We start from the raw sequence: 17,769 nt of genomic DNA on the forward strand, positions 1-17,769 counted from the left end.
GTATTCTCATTTCCCATGTGCAAGTCAATACCACTAAGCCCCTCACAACTATTTTTTCTATAGGGGAGCCCCACGAACTACTGTTACAGATAATGGTCTACAGTTTATGTCTGTGAGTTATTAATGTTTTTTTTACCATGAATAGAATTAAGCATGTTATCACACACTTATGTTTCACCCTGTTCTAATGGCATGCCAGAAAGTTTCATGGAAATGTTTAAGATGTGGATGGAAAATATCTTGACATCCACTACTATTGATTGCGCACTGGTCTCCTTTCTGCCTTGCACTGGGCAACTCCAATGCAAGATTAAAGCCCACAAGAGCTTTTCTATGGATGCCCTCATTGTTCCTTGTTAGATTTGGTGCAGCCTCCATCAGTGCAAGAAGAGGAAGGAACAAATTTTAAAGTGGGTGTCCCCATCTGGGCAAGCACATTCAGACATACACTCGGCTGGATATGTCGCCCTATCTTCACCATTGGACTGTCAGCCAGTCTTGGTGTTTTTAGGAAATTTGTGGTAAGGTCTTATGGGGCCAGACTATTTAGGTCATTGGTCCCTAAGACTACACACTACTTAATCTAATTTAAACTAACTTACACTATGGACAACACACACACCCATGCCCAAGGGAGGACTCGAACCTCCGACGGGGGGAGCCGCATGGACCGTGACAAGCTGCCTCAGACTGCATGGGTACCCTGCACAGCAGTCTTGGTGTCCAAATCTCGATGTATCCTTCAAAAGCACCAGAACCAGCTCCATTTGTGCTTTATGGGGCAAGCTCCATCTCCAAGCCAGCCACATCAGAGAGGCAGCCTACATTACCCACTCCAAGGACTGACAAAAGCAGACATAGTGTCCAGTTCTGAGGTGACATCCCAGGCAATGGACACTTGGCATTCCCACTTAATCCAGTTGCAGTACGTCACCTCTGGTAATCTGGACCCAGATGGCATACAGGAGGATCTGTAGTCTGCACAGGGTCTGATGTCAGTCTTACAACCCAGTCATGAACCAGAAGCAAAATGCAAGTCTGAGCCATCACTGCTGCTTGCATACCTGGTACTGGACCGCTCATCAACCTCTTGCAACATCAGGAGCCACACCCAAGCCTCCGCAGCAGGCAGCGTTACACACATCCTGTTCTCCCTCACACTGGCCAGGGGGAGGGGGGAATCTTGTAATACTGGTGGACATATCAATGGATCAGTTGATATAACTATGCATACAGCCAGCAAGATCACTAGCTGTGATGTGGAGTTATATGTCCACCGTCATCAGGTCACATGGTTACACAACAGCAGTACCAATGGATATCAAGGTCTCACTTGCCACAGGTCACTGATGTGTACTATATGCTCTCTGGTAGATTTATTTAATATGACCTTGAAATACTTGGCTATTTTCTTGATATTTTGCTGCACTGTCATAACGGATATGTGTTTGTCATACATCTTGCATTAACTTCTGTGGCTATTTTACAAGTTGCTTATTTCTTAGCACTGACAACTCTGCGAAAACATCACAGCTCTGTCATTAAGTGAAGGCCATCAACCACTGTGTTGTTTGTGGTGAGAGGTAATGCCTGAAATGTGGTATTCTCAGCACAATCTTGACACTGTGGACCTCGGAATACTGAATTCTCTAATGGTTTCTGAAATGGAATGTCCCCATGCATCTAGCTCCAACTACCAACCTGTGTTCAAAGTCCATTAATTCCCACTGTGTGCCCATAATCACATTGGAAACCTTTTCACATGAATCACCTGAGTACAAAAAATGGTTCTGTCAATGCATTGCCCTGTTATAGCTTGCATACATGATGACTACCACCATCTGTATATGTGCATATTCATATCCCAGGACTTTTGTAATCTCAGTGTAGATAGTAATCTCAAATAATGGTAATGTTACATGAAATATGACTTCTGTGTACCTTCAGTATGGATCTATGAAATGAAAAGTAAATATAATGTAATATCATAGGTGATTGTTGTTCAACAAACATTATTAGATGAATTATCATATCAAGAAATCCATTGCTAATAATTTGAGTGGAAGCTGATACCAAGCTAAAGGGCTAAAAACACAATAAACTGCTGCACATTTTTGGATAGAAGTATTTTAGCTGTTTCCATAGTGAGAGTTCTTTCCCAGTTCACCTGATAAATTATTAAATTGGCTTGTAACACAAGAAATGCTGGATATAATTACAGTACTAGAACATTAAACAAATTTGCTCCTTTCATAGCAAGTGCTCATTGACATCGGTAACTGTCCATTGGCAGCAGGTGTATTTCATGAAATTAGAAATGACAAAAGTAAAGCCCCTGTTCAAAAATTGGATAAAGCATACATAAACTGTTACAGGTCAATATCATCAGAGATCAGTAAAATTCATAGACAAAAATAATTAATTCCCTGCACATAACACAGATGTCATAAATTTAACTCAGCAAAGATTGCCTAATTTGCTATCTTACCTGAAGTTTTAGCTGCAATAGGCACCAAAGAGCACATTTTGGAAATATTCTTAGAAAGCATTAAATGTTATCATCCATTGGAATATGTAGGTATTAGTGGCAGAGGGTGTGATAGATAAAATCATGCCAAGAGAATTGATAGCAATAGTTGAGCTTGTTCCAAGAACCAAATAATGTAATGTCCTACCACTTGTAAAAGCAGAATATTAAATATGGCGTTTCTCAAGGCTCCATCCTAGGAACAATACTATATTCACATTTTGTATATGACCTAGAATCAACCAACCCATTACATTTGCAGATAATACACAAGTGTTAATGAATGGAAGGACCAAAGAAAAGCTGAAATATGAAATTAAAAATTGTGCTACACATTATATTGCATGAGTGTCAAAACTGCACCTCATGAGGATACATACATCTGGTGATGAATGTGTTTCCAGTTCAGGCATGTTATCACTAAACAATGTGTTTTTGTATATGCACAGATCTTAAAATATAAAGCAGAACTTAACCTTCAATATTTATTGTTTAATGAGTGAGTGAATTCTGCACTTTTCTAACTAATTGATGCTGTAAGTGTAGAAGTAAAAGGCTTATTACAACTACAGTATCTCTTTCAAGTTAACTGTTTAGTGTCAACAGTCCTTTGTTTGAATTGAATTAATAGGAAACATTCCATTTTTGGTGAACATAAAAAAACAATTTTACATGTGTTACGCCTATTAATTTGCAAAGGTATTTAATATATGGTAAGTTACTGCTGAAGGAAAAAATATTACATTTCATTAGAATATTCTACTGTGCTAGGTTAGGTAACAAATATTAACTTCTCAACTCTTTGCATTCATCATGTGTGTACTGAGTCTGAGTAACAGAAGTAAACACAAAATTGCTGTCAAACATCAATATTTCCAAGGAAAGTGGGAATTGGTGACTGCTATGGACTTTGAAATAATATAATTAATTCAGTATGTAGAAATTCTGTTAGCGTACCAAAGTTATACAGCACCATCATTGTGAACAATACAGTCAAAATATGAAAACTATGATCAACTGATTAGACAAGAAATGTTGAAAGAACTAAAGTTGGGACTAGAAATGAAACAGTGGTTCAGGCTATCTGTGTTGTCAGAGTTGATAGCTAAATATCCAAAACCTTTTACTCAAGGCAATTTCATTAAAGAACATCTAATTAGTCGGAATGTGCGAGATCAGGGCTGTATGACAGGTGATCGAACTGCTCCCAATCAAATTGTTGAATAAGGTTTTGTGTGACACCAAGAGAATAGGGACATGCATTGTCATGAAGCAATACAGTGCCTTGACTGAGCATTCCACACCTTTTGTTTTGAATTGTGCACCTAAGTTTTCTCAATGTTTCACAGTATTGTACTGTGTTGATGGCTTCAGCTCTCAAAAGGAAGCAAAATTCTCTCTCTGTCCCAGAACATAGCACACTTGATTTTTTGTGCCAGCAATGGTGTTTTGAATTTTTATTTTTTGGGGGACTGTGAGTGCCTCCTCTCCACTGGCTATTGTTGTGATTCTGGAGTGACATGACAAACCAAAGTTTCATCATCAGGCAAATTTCTGTTTAAGAATTCATCACTTTTATCACTGTACTGGGTAATAAATAACAAAACATTTCCAAGTGAATTCATTTTGTGAATTCCTGCAGGAATTTGTGGAACCAGACAGGAACATTTATGAAATTTGTGGAAACTCATAATAAAGCATTCTTATTGTTAACCACCTGTTTTCATAAATTTTATCATTCACTTTCTCAACCAAATCATCATTAACAACAGAAGGCCACCCACTCCATGCTTTGTCATGAACACTGATTTGTTCATCACTGAACTATTTCACCCACATTCTCACCATTCCATTAGTCATTACCTTTTCACCATCAATCTCTACAAGATGACAATAAATTTTAGCTGGATTAGTGTACTTTGCATTCAAAAACCATGTTACACAATGCACTTCACAGTTAGTGGGCTCAGACATAGTCTTAAACACTTTGAACAATCACAAACAAATGCAAATACATCGCAATCTGGCTGTAATGGTGTCAGTGAACAAATAATGAACCAGAGAGACAAGTGCAAAAGTGTGGAGCTGTGACACTAGTGCTGCTGTGGTGGTAGAACAAAATGCTACGTACTTCCTGGACACACTTTGTATTTGCTGGAAAAATCTGAAATCTTTTCAAATTTCCATTGTCTTGAAATACAGTTCCAGGAAAAAATGTCTGATCCAACTGACAATTTAAGCATTCAAATCATGGCAAACTCATCTAGTTGCAAGATTTTTTTACTTGGCTCTAATGAGAGTATGCATACTGGGGACATTAATTCAGTCAGTTGTATTTCTTTATCCTTGTATGATGAATTTCAGCATTTTCAAAGATTTATGGTAACCAATCTGAATGTATAAAACTAACACAGGACAAGATATATTTAACTGTGTTTCCAAAATTCTACAAAAATACAACTTTACTCTGCCAAAATTAGAGTTGTAACTACAGATGAAGATACTTCTACAATCAGAAGGAATAACAGTTTTTTTCACATTGCTGCAAAAGGGACAAAGACAGATGCAAGATTCATCAGAGCACATTACACACAGAAAAGTATGAGCATGGAAAATGTGTTGACACATGCAAAAAAAGAAAATAAATAAATAAACTGGATTAAATCTTGAGGCAAAAATGAGTGGCAGTTCTCTACTTTCTGAAGTAGAATGGAAAACAAATATTCTTGTGTGCCCTACCAATATGCAGCCAACCAGCCAATACAGTATTCCAAACAATCATGGGACTTGACAGAAGAAATATGTTAGTTCTTAATAATTATAAATACAGGCACAAGCCTGTTTTTTATGCTGTATGATTGCAGGTTTATCCTTGATGAGCAAAATAACAAAATAGTTACACGATTTATATTTAAATCTACATGGAAAATATCAGATTATTATAAACATGTGTAAGTAAATTAAGGCATTCAAACACTAAGTAGGGTAATTATTTAGAAAACCAGTTAAAGACTGAAGATTTGACACAGTTTCTAACATGCAACATGTCGAAATCCAATTCATGTAAGATTGTAATGTACCAGAAATAAGTGGAAAATGGTGAATCTAATAATTCAATTTGAAAGAAAGTTTTGCAGATTTTAAAACTTGTGAAGACAAGTTTTCTTACCCTTTTTTCAGTAAATATTGAATTAGTGCATAATTACATGTAACTGTGATCCAGTGTGATTCACATTTAAAGGCAACTTAAATGAAATGGTGTTTTACCTATGTTTACCTGCACCAGATTGGAAAATACCAGAAAATTCATATATGACATTATATCTATGTTTGGAATTACTTATCAGTATGCATGTGTTATTTAAAATCACATAGGGAAATTGCTCTCTGTCAGATCTAGAATTACTGCAATACAACTCAGGTCAGTTTTCAACTAATCATTGCATGTAAAATTTCTCATGAACTACAAAATATAGCACAACCCGTGTCAAGTGGCAGGAAATAGTCTTATTGTTTTAACAGACAGCCTTGTAGGTAGGGCAAAGACAGCTATGAGTAATCATCTTAGGTATTAATGAACTGCTTCAGCTGTATTTAGTACTTCGTTTTTAGATTACTACCAGTTTTGTGGGACTAAAGCCACATCTTCAGGTGAACAAATAACTAAAAAATCAGAGATAAAAAATCTCAGGATTTTGTAAACAACATTCATTGCCTATCAGAATGAAATACCGCTAGAAGGCAATATGTCGTGGAATAGCTCTCCAATACGGTGGATAGGTCCTAGACCAAATGCATCACGTAAAAATGATGGGTTTGGTCTAGGGCCAGTCCATCATATTGGAATTTGGCTGTTTTATTCCACGACACACTACATTTTAGCGGTGTTTTGTTCTGACAGGCAATGAATTCAGGGTACAAAGTTCTGAGCTTTTTAGCAATAATGTTCACATAAAGATGTGGCTTCTAGGTCCATGAAACTGGTAGTGATCTGAAAATAAAGGACTAAATATGGGTGAAGCAGTTTATTAATGCCCCAAAACTTAATATTTTTGCTGTTGTTCCCTTTTTTCTACTGTACACGGAAAATAAATCAACATTTCTATGCAAATCAAAGAGATGGCTTTAGGTTATATTTTGTGACAGGAAGAAAATATAAATCTTACTGTTATTAATGCTGCTTACGTATTGCAGTCTGGCTTCATGTTTGACATGCCTGCATTACAGACTGGTTTCCTAGGAGCAGGTTATTAATAAGCACCCAACAACATCACATGTCTCAGTATCGGTGGCGTAGCGTGAGGGGAGACTTTGAGACTTAGTCTCCCCTGTTTTCATGTTCAAAAAAGATGCAATACTAATTCACAACAAAAATATAAAAAACTTTCTGCTAAGAAAGAACTCTGTAGCCCGCGCTGCATCCTGAGTATAGGTGTATTTGCCTGCTTGAGACTCGACTGTTCTTAGTCTCTGCCTCCCTTCCCTTACCTGGCTGTGTTAGTGGCATTCTCAGCTCCCCTCCACTTTCCCTCTTCCACAAAGGCCGGTATGCTGCACTTGCTAGCAGGTATTGAGACTAGTCTCTGCCGCTTCTATGCTGGCTTTTAACACGGACGTGAACAGTCGCGCGGTTTGTGTTCATAGTCAATCTTGTGTGATTTTAGTGCATATTTTTGTTGTATTGCCACCATGAGTGAGCCAGCAACTGAACATCTTATAGAATTTTTATTAAAGATGCCTTTTTCTACATTAACGTACCATATGAAAAAAAGTGCAAATTGAAGGACAAACGACCTAGTCCTATACTAAGTGTAGTTTTAAGTGAAGCCAAACAAAAACGCACTTTTCAGACAGCCTGGTACAAAAAGCATACTTGGCTGACTGCAATTGCAGTTAATAACAGATTATATTGTTGTATGTGTCTTCTGTTTGGTGGTGAAAAGGAATGGTGCAATGAGGGCATTTGTACAATAAAAAACTTTGACAGGAAAGCACCAAAGCATCACATATCAAAACGTCACCTGCAGAACAACGAATCATTTCAGTTATTGGGGAAAAGTAGAATTGAGCACGCCCTTGTAGTAACACTGTTCACGTTACGTCGCACTTCACTTAGCGTAGACCGGGACTGTGTCCTAGGCATGCCCGATGTTCACTGACTGTGCTCTGCCTGTCCTGCCGGAGTTGTTGTTGTTGTTACGCCGGCAGAGGGCGCGTCCGAATTCTCGCGTGCCCTCTGGTGGACGGGACTCTACTTGCGGCAACTACTGTCCATGACGCGCCGTGCCAATGTGCGCCTCCCGCGATCTTTCTGGTGGCTACTACAGCCCTTTCTGAAGCTGCTCGTCTGACAGCAACAAAATACAATGAACAACTTGCATCCAACAGGACAGTATTGGCTCGTCTTACTCAGACAATTGTATTTCTTTGTAAACAAGAGCTAACCTTTCGCAGCCAACGAGAAGACAAATCCTCCAGCTTCAAAGGTAATTATCTGGAATTGTTAGATTTACTAGCTCAAGGAGAGCAGTTAATCCGAGACCATCTGTCATCATCTTCAACCTTTAAAGGAACTTCTCCAGATATACAGAATGATGTAATAGAAACGATAACACTGGCAGTTAATGAGAAAATAAAATCTGAAATTCAGAACAGCAATTTCATTTCAATTCAGGCTGATGAAACATTAGACGTGTCATGCAAGAGTCAAATGAGTATTGTATTCAGATACTGTATTGCAGACAAAACTGAGGAAAGATTCGTTGGATCTTATGATGTTTCTGGAGATAAAACTGCTGCAGGTTTGTCAAACATTATTCATGCAGTATTGAAGGAATGGAATGTGCAAAAAAAAGGTGGTTAGTCAAACATATCATGGTGCTTCAGTAATGGCGGTCAGCTGAATTTGTTACTGTTACATGCTTCCAAAATCATATGACAAGTACGCATGTTTGTAAGTGATCTTACTGCATTCCATTTGTTTTTCAGCAAATCATCAAAACGAACTGTATTGCTAACTGAGAAAGGATTTAAACTGCCACATGCAAGCAACACTCGCTGAAACGTTCGTTCCAGGGTAGTTTCAACAATATCTAGTCATTTCTCAGAGCTATATAGTGTTTTAAATTATATAATTGATGATTCAGACTCTCAGTGGGACCAGAATCTTTGAGCTGTGTTGTGGGAATGAAACGACGGATGGATGATCCTACGTTTGTCTACTTGCTTCGTTTCTACCGAGGGTAAAAATCTGTCAGTATAACTGCTTGCCATGACAAAATAGAACTGTTTTGAGAAACTTATGACAGTTAAGAATGGAAACATTCGTTCATGAATGCATTAAATGCAGCTTGTGTTTGAATGGCAACTTATCATTCTGTAACAGTCAAAAGACATCTCTCAGGGCACTAACTTAAGAGATACTTGATTTGCAAATTGTTCAGATGGAAAGAAGATTCCAAGACTTTCACCAAATTCATTTTGTTGAACTTTTGAATGAAAAGTGTTTCCCGAACTATCAAAAAGAATTCCCAAAGTTGAAACTGCATCAGTTATTAGAACAGTACCCCTTTTTAAACAAGAACAACTTGAAAATGAACTGTGTAACATGTATGCTGATGAGGAAAAACACTTATCTCCAAGAATCCTCTTAAAGTACATTGGCAACAATGACTTAGACTCTGTTTATGAAGAAACAATGAAGTTCCTGCTTTTGGTTTTGAACCTACCTGCAACTACAGCAAGCACTGAATGAAGCATGAGTACTCTTAAACGAGTGAAGAATTATTTAAGGAATTCCATGTCCAACAACCAGCTGTCATGTTTGAGCACATTATCAATAGAAAAGACACTACTTGGAGAGCTATCCAGTGATCAGATCTTTGTAGACCGAGTTATAGACTTCTTCGTGGAAAGAAAAGACAGGTGCATTGCACTTTTGTACAATGAAATATAAGTGCTTCGTCTGTTGCTGCTGGAGTTCTACAAATTTGTCATTGTTTCTTGAACAAATTAGTTATTATTATTATTATTATTATTATTATTATTATTATTAGTGGTAGTGGTGGTAGTAGTAGTTGTTGTAGTAGTTTTTGCTGTTTTATTTGATGCATTTTGTTTCATTTGTTTAAATTACTGTTTATTGTACTATTTTGTCTCCCTATAATAAATGTAGAGTCTCCCCAACCTTTAAAACCATGCTGTGCCATTGCACAATATGAAGATATAGATCTTTCCTCAGATATTCTTGCTAACACCTCTTCAGTTGATGTCTTAATGATCTATATCATGCACCAAGATGCTCTTCCCTCAATCATCAATAACACCAGCATCTGCTTCCCAGTTTGTTTCATTTGGTCCTCTTCAGCTTTGTGGATTATCATCCTTAATAACAACACCCATTTCAGCATGAAATAATCTCCTCTACAGTCTTTCCATCAGCAGACATTGCACTGATGAGTAATATTTCTTCCAAACTGCTGAAGGTCGTCTTCATTACTACCATTATCTTACCGATACCTGTATTAAACAATGGAAAATCCAGCATGGAAAGTAACAATACCATAGAAGGAAAGTTGCTACTCACCATATAGCAGAGAAGCTGAGTCATGTTAGACACAACAGAAAGATTCATACAATTAAAGCTTTCGGCCATTAAGGCCTTTGTCAGGAGTAGACACACTTGCACAAACACACACACACACACACACACACACACACTCACGTAAACGCAACTTGCACACACCTCTGCAGTCTCAGAGAGCTCAAAACACACTGTGAACAGCAGCACCAGTGCATGATGGGAATGATGACTGGGTGGTGGTAAGTAGGAGGTGTCTGGAAAGGTAGTGTCCGATAGCAGTAATGCCATGGGCATTAGGAACATTAGTGTATGGGGAGGTGGCATCCATAGTGACAAGCAGAGCACCATGTAGTAAAGGGACAGGAACTGTGGAGAGTCGGTGGAGGAAATGGTTGGTATCTTTTATATAGGAGTAAAGCTTCCGGGCAATAGGTTGAGGGTGTTGGTGTATGAGAACAGAGATTCTCTCAGCGGGGGCACAGTAACTGGCCACAATGGGGCATCCTGGATGGTTGGGTTTATGGACTTTATGAAGCATGTAGAAAGTGAGAGTGCAGGGAGTGGTAGGGGTAAGAAGAGAAATGGACTCTGGGGAGAGGTTCTGGGATGGGCCCTTACTGCTATCAAACACTACTTTTCCAGACACCCTATGGATTCCAAACCAACAGCATCCTTCCTAGTCTCCATGACCAACTATATCCTCACCCACAATTACTTCTCCTTTGAAGGCATCACCTGCAAACAAATCCACAGTATGGCTATGGGCACCCCCATGGCACAATCCTATGCTAACCTGTTCATGGGCCATCTAGAGTAATCCTTTCTAAAAACCCAGAATCCTAAACCCCTCACCTGGTTCAGATAAATTGATGATATCTTTGCTATCTGGATTGAAGGTGAGGACACCTTATTCACATTTCTCCAGAACCTCAACAACTTCTCCCCCATTTGCTTCACCTGGTCCTACTCAACTCAACAAGCCACCTTCCTAGATGCTGATCTTCACCTCAGAGATGGCTATGTCAGTACCTCCGTCCACATCAAACCTACTAACCACCAGCAGTACCTCCTCTTCGACAGCTGCCACCCATTCCATACCAAGAAGTCCCTTCCATACAGCCTAGCCACCCGTGGTCATCGCATTTGCAGTGACGAACAGTCCCTCTCAAAATATTCCGAGGATCTCACTGAAGCCTTCACTGACCAAAATTATCCTCCCATCCTTGTACAAAAACAAATCTCCTGTGCCTTATCTTTCCAGTCTCCCACCACCTCCCAAAGTCCCACAGTCCGGCCACAGAGCAGCATTCCCCTCGTAACTCAGTACCATCCAGGACTGGAGCAACTGAATTACATTCTCTGCCAGGGTTTTGATTATCTCTCGTCATGCCCTGAAATGAGAAATGTCCTGCCCACTATCCTTCCCACCCCTCCTAGCGGGGTATTCCACCATCCACTGAAACTACACAAAATACTTGTCCATCCTTACACAACCCTTGCTCCCAATCCCTTACCTCATGGCTCGTAACCCTGTAATAGACCTAGCTGAAAGACATGTCCCATACATCCTCCTACCACCACCTACTCCAGTTCAGTCACTAACATCATCTATCGCATCAAAGGCAGGGCTACCTGTGAAAGCAGTCATGTGAATTACAAACTAAGCTGCAACCTCTGTGCTGCATTCTATGAAGGCATGACAACCAACAACTTGTCTATCCGCATGAACGGCCACTGACAAACTGTGGCCAAAAAACAAGTGGACCACACTGTTGCTGAACATGCTGCCAAACATGATATCCTTCATCTCAATGACTGCTTCACAACCTGTGCCATATGGATCCTTCCTACCAACACCAGCTTTTCTGAAGTGCGCAGGTGGGAACTTTCCGTGCAATACATCCTGTGTTTCCATAACCCTCCTGGCCTCAACCTTCGTTAGTCACTGTCCTCACCCATCCAGCCCCCTTCCTGTTCCCATTCCAGCACTACACAGCTGCCATTTCACCGCCACACCCAGTCTTTTAATTTCTTTTTATTTCTCTCCTTTCCACTCCTTACCCCCTCACCCCTCCGCACCTTTTCTCCTGCCCTCCATCTTAACTGCAACACTTCACTGTTCGTCACTCCCACCATACTATCCCTCCCCCTCCCATCCTCAGTCTCCTTACCCAAACCCAGTTGCCACTCCCATCATGCATTCGTGCTGCTGTTCGCAGTGTGGTTTGAGCTCTCTGAGACTGCAGACATGTGTGAAAGTTGCTTTTACATGAGTGTGTGTGTGTGTGTGTGTGTGTGTGTGTGTGTGTGTTTGTGCAAGTGTGTATGTGTGTCTACTGCTGACAAAGCCCTTAATGGCTGAAAGCTTTAATTGTGTGAATCTTTTCGTTGTGCCTATCACGACTCAGCATCTCCGCTATATGGTGAGTAGCAACTTTCCTTCTCTGGTACTGATACCTCTATTACTATCATTAAAAATAGCATGTAGTAGGAGTGATATTTTCCGTATAAATGGAGTCTCCCTTCATAATTAAAATCTCATTTTAAAACTTCCTGGCAGATTAAAATTGTATAATAGCTTGAGGCTCCAACCTGAAACCTTTACTTTTCACAGACTAATGCTCAACCGACTGAATTATCCAGGTCTGACCCACAACCCATCCTCAAAACTTCACTTCTACCAGTACCTCTCTCTTACTTCTTACACTTTGTAAGTCTCCTACATACCTTGCAAGACTATCACAGCTAGAAGGAAGGGTACTGCAAAGCAATGGCTTAGCTGCAACCTAATGGATTGTTTTCAGAATGAATTTTCACTCTGCATTGGAGTTTGTGTTGACTTGAAACTCGTCTTTACTGCAATCAGTAGCTCTCTCCTCAAATCAGTGTACAGTCCTCTGCAGAGTGAAAAGGTCATTCTGGACAACTTAGGTTATTTGAAACATGCAACACATGTTTCTTGCTTATTTGCTTACCGGTTTTCTAAAGATAAGTTATGCTAATGGGAAGCCCTGGTGGACTGTAAATAATGTTGGAGCAAAGGTAACAACTCACCTAATAGTAGGGGTAGAAAATCAAGATTGCTTCAGCTGGTCCTCCTCAGCTCAATGTGCTGGACACTGACCTACACATTTCTGATGCTCCAGCCATACTACTGTCTATATCAAGCCCACTAACCATTAAATACACCTGCATTTTGATAGCTACAATCTCTTCCACATGAAAAAAAATCACTCCCATATAGTCTGGTCACTAATGAATGGCTCTTCTACGGGTGACAAGAATTCCCTTACCCAGTATGATGAAGATAACACTAAGATCTTCACAGACGGCCGCAATCTCCCTAACCAAGTCTGAAGACAGATTTCCCTCACCATATCCTCACACACACATAATCCTCCCACCACCTGCAAAATCCAGCACCACCTCCATCACCCATTATCATCTTAGACAGAACAACTGAGCCATATACTTGCAAGAAATTCAACAATTTATCATTGTGCCCAGAACTGAGGAACTTCCTACCCACAGGCAGCACTCACTCCCAGCCCCTTGACACATGCGTCACATCCATGTGGAAGACCCAGTTGCAATTCCTGTCTCATATACTCTTCCTGCAGATCTTATTCCTGTCCCACCACTGGATTATCCTATTCCATCAGTGGCAGGGCCACCTGTGAAGCAGCCATATCATATACTAGCTTTTCTGCAATTTCTGCATACTATTTTATGTGGGAACGACCACCAACCAGTTATCCACCCAATTGAATGACCACCTCCAAACTGTGGAAAAGATATGAGTTGACCACTAAGTGGCACAACACTTTGCTGTGGACAACATGCTCAGTTTCAGTGGCTGCTTCACAACCCATGCCACCTTGATCCTTCCCACTCAATGTCAGCTTTTCTAACCTGCAAACATGGGAGCTGTCCTTGCAACACATTCTTCATTCCTACAATCCTTCCGTCTTTGCTCTTCACTAGCCCCCGCCCCTTCCCCCCATCCACACCCACCCCCTACCTGTTCCAGGTCACTAACTTTGTTCATCCACCAACACTCTATTTTGTGCAGTCTCTGCTCCCTCTATTCCATCACCCACTCCAACCCTCCATATCACCATCATTGTGCACTGCACTAATTCAGCAGTGTCACAGCCCATGTTGCATTGCTATCCTATGTACCTGGTGCCTCCCTCCGAGCAGTCAACCACACTTCCCCGAGCCTCCCTCCTGCTTCCTTTCTCTCATCTGACACAACCCCTCACTGCAGTCCAGCTGCAGAACTGCAGCCCCAGCACTGTGCATTCAGCCTGCAGACTGTAGCTGTACAGGTGTGTGTGTGTGTGTTTGAAAAAAGGATTGGTCTGAAAGACAACACGTTTTCAGTAGTCTTACCATTCAGCGAGCTGTTACCTTTGATCCTTAATTATTTATGTGGAAGTTAGCTATTTTCAACTTTTACCAATGGATAGTAAGTAAACATACATACCTACGAAATATTTTCAATATTTAATGATGGATAGTAAGTACAAATACATACCTTTGAAATCAAAGATGTATGATATTCTGTTTGCAATAAGACTTCTGAAAGAATGTAATGCCTCTGTTTTGTTGAACGAGCGCATACCAGAAAACCAGTAAAACTCAGCATCACAAGAGCACATTGCCACAAAAACTCCAGTACGAGAGCCTCGGAGTGTTAGAGGATTCACACCTACAATAGGAGGATAACAGATCTGAAATAAATCTTATTGAAGAAAAGCTTAAACAGCACATTTGCCTGTCAATGTGACATGTACATAATAAGAATATTTTGGTAGAAAGATATGTGAACAAGATTATTTTGTTGCTTTTTATACTGTAGTTAGTTACATACCAGCATCAATTATAGCTTCATAAACAACCTCAGTCATGATTCGAGCTTGTGGATCCAATTTGTCGACTATTGCAGGGGGAAGATTAAAAAATTCTGCATCAAACTTTGCAAGGCTGTTTAGCTTGCCTGTACAACGTTCCTCACCACACAGTCCTGTGAAATAATTGAAAACATGGTTATAGAATAGCTAATGTTTTCACATTCTCTCTGTAAGATAATATCAATTGCAATAGTTTTCTCATGTTATTTCTATTTTAGATACATTGCATAGTATATAGATGTGCCCCAGTTGTCTGTTACTTTAATTTTTACTTATACGGTTTACTTCAAACAAGAATATCATTATTTGCCACACATAGAAGTGTGGACAATTAACAGGCCCCATCCCTTTCGCATTTGCTTCCTTCTGACAAAGTATTATTGTAAGTGTTACAAAATTTTAAATAAGCAAATTGTAACCTTGACATGTCTCCTGTGCATCAGACACATGTTCTGAAACTGTGTACGTTATGAGATGAATAAAACACATTTCACATGACATAGCTGGCTTTTGTTGCTTATGGGAATGGGAGTATTGCACTCAGTTCTCTCTGGCCCAAGTCTCCCCTTCACAGCTCCCCTTAACCTACCACTGGGACACAACTTACAGTCATGTCCACCAGTGATGATAGATCCTGTACTTCCTACAGAGGAGCCAGTATCCATTTGGAAAGGATGGTACTTGAGGCTGATACGTATCTCTTGGTAGCCTACCCCAAGATACCCATTTGCAGCAGCTTTCAATACTATAACAGATGTCAGGGCAATTTCTATTCATTTATAAACAACAACTAACTCATTCAATGCTCAGTACTAGCATTCCCAGTTGGGCTGCATTATCATTGATGCAATGTTGTAGAAAACAATAAACAAAATAACTTCAAGTAAGCTTGCTGACACACTAATAATTTTGAGTTTGTCACACTATAAGTATTGCAATAACCCTTCAAGAACACAACCAGTTAACACCAAAGAAGGTAATTTCTGCTTAATAAGAAAAAAAAACTTGGGGTAAAATTTGCTGATTCTCTGGAGCTACATGGGATTTTGGATCATGAACTTCTGTTTTGTTGATATGATTCTCTCTAACAAACATACCTAACAAACTGACAATAAACACTGATTTTGAAGGAATAAACTAAATGTACCACAATATTACTGTTACATGAGAGCATGCTGAAAAGGAATGCCTCTGAATTTTTTATTCTGTTCTCAATACTGGTTGAGATGTTACATTTCATGTATATTACTTGGTCAACTTTCCTGCTTCACTGACACAAGTTGCAACCCTCCACCACTAGAGGGCTTTGAATTGTAGTATGTAACACAGCAGTGTGTAAAATGACTAAGTCAGTGCATGAGGAACAGCATGTTGTAATTGAGTTTCTAACTGGAGAAAATGTTTGCCCACATGTGGAGTACCTTCTCCTTCATCATGACAATGTCAGACAACACACAAGTACTGCAACATCCGCAACAGTCCAACACTTTGGGCTTACTGTCATTGATCATCTCCCATACACTTCTGACTTGATCCATTTGATTTTCATCTGCTTCCAAAATTTTAAGAACACCTTCAAGGACTTCACTTTGACAGCAATGAAGGGTACAAGTGGAGGTGAGGGTGCAGCTTCATGACCAAAGCAAACATTCTAAACTGATGTTATCAACAAACTGGTCTCTTACTGGGAGAAATGTGTTTGTCCCAAGGGTGACTATGCTGAGAAATAAATATGCAGACATGAAAAATAAAGATGCAGAATTTTAATAAAGTTTGTTTTATTTAAAAGTTTTAAGAACTAAAAATCCTCTGGAATTACTTTTCAGGATGCCCTTGCAGTATGTGCAAAATACACTATTAACAGACAGCAGTAGAGCAAAAGAGCTACATTTGCATCATAGAGACAGTACATAAAATATTGGATTCTCAATTTTTGAACCAAATTGATATGACAAATGTGATCTTTCTTGTACTCAAAGCAAAAACTGAAAGTCACATTACATTTGTAAACAATAGTGTGAAATGCACAGATGTTGCATTAGCTTGTTTTGCAACACCTCCTGCACTATCATGACAAAGACAAACAGTCTAGTGTCAGTTTAATGCACTAAAAACAGAAAATTGTGGAACACAGCAAAGCAATCTTTTGCAATTACTTTCAAGAAGATTAGCAGAAGAGCTGGATGAAACTACCATACATTATCACTGACACGCATTTGCGGCAGAATTTTAAAAACGTATTCTGAGTTCACATTTATGTAGACATTCTTCCTGTACACAATATGGGAATAACAGGGGAAGAAATCATAATATGCCATGCTCTTCACAACTGTTTAAAAACTGTGGGTGCAGATGTAGATTCTCTTCTTTCTTGTCATTACTGAAGCTAAATATAAGATAGTAAAATTAATAGCCACACCATCTTCCATTCTAATGCTTTTGAGCTCATTGTTTGCATACATTACTATCTGGGGAATATTTAAAATGTTGTGCTACACTTTGTACTTTATTCCAAAAACTGTTTCACCAAGTGAAACAAAAATACAGTTATCACAATGTCACACTGCTAGCCACAAAGTAAAATCCATACACTGTATTATTAAATATCTAGTATGTATTGACCACTCATGAGCAGCTTCATATTACCACTGCAGTGCCAGTATGATCTCCTGTTGCATTTTTGTGCTACAAAGCTCGCCGGCTACACTTTTTGCCAGTCTGGCCCCACCTTAGTCTGGCCCCAA

The sequence above is a fragment of the Schistocerca cancellata genome, chromosome 3 (genome assembly GCF_023864275.1).
Source record: "Schistocerca cancellata isolate TAMUIC-IGC-003103 chromosome 3, iqSchCanc2.1, whole genome shotgun sequence".
NCBI lineage: Eukaryota > Metazoa > Arthropoda > Insecta > Orthoptera > Acrididae > Schistocerca > Schistocerca cancellata.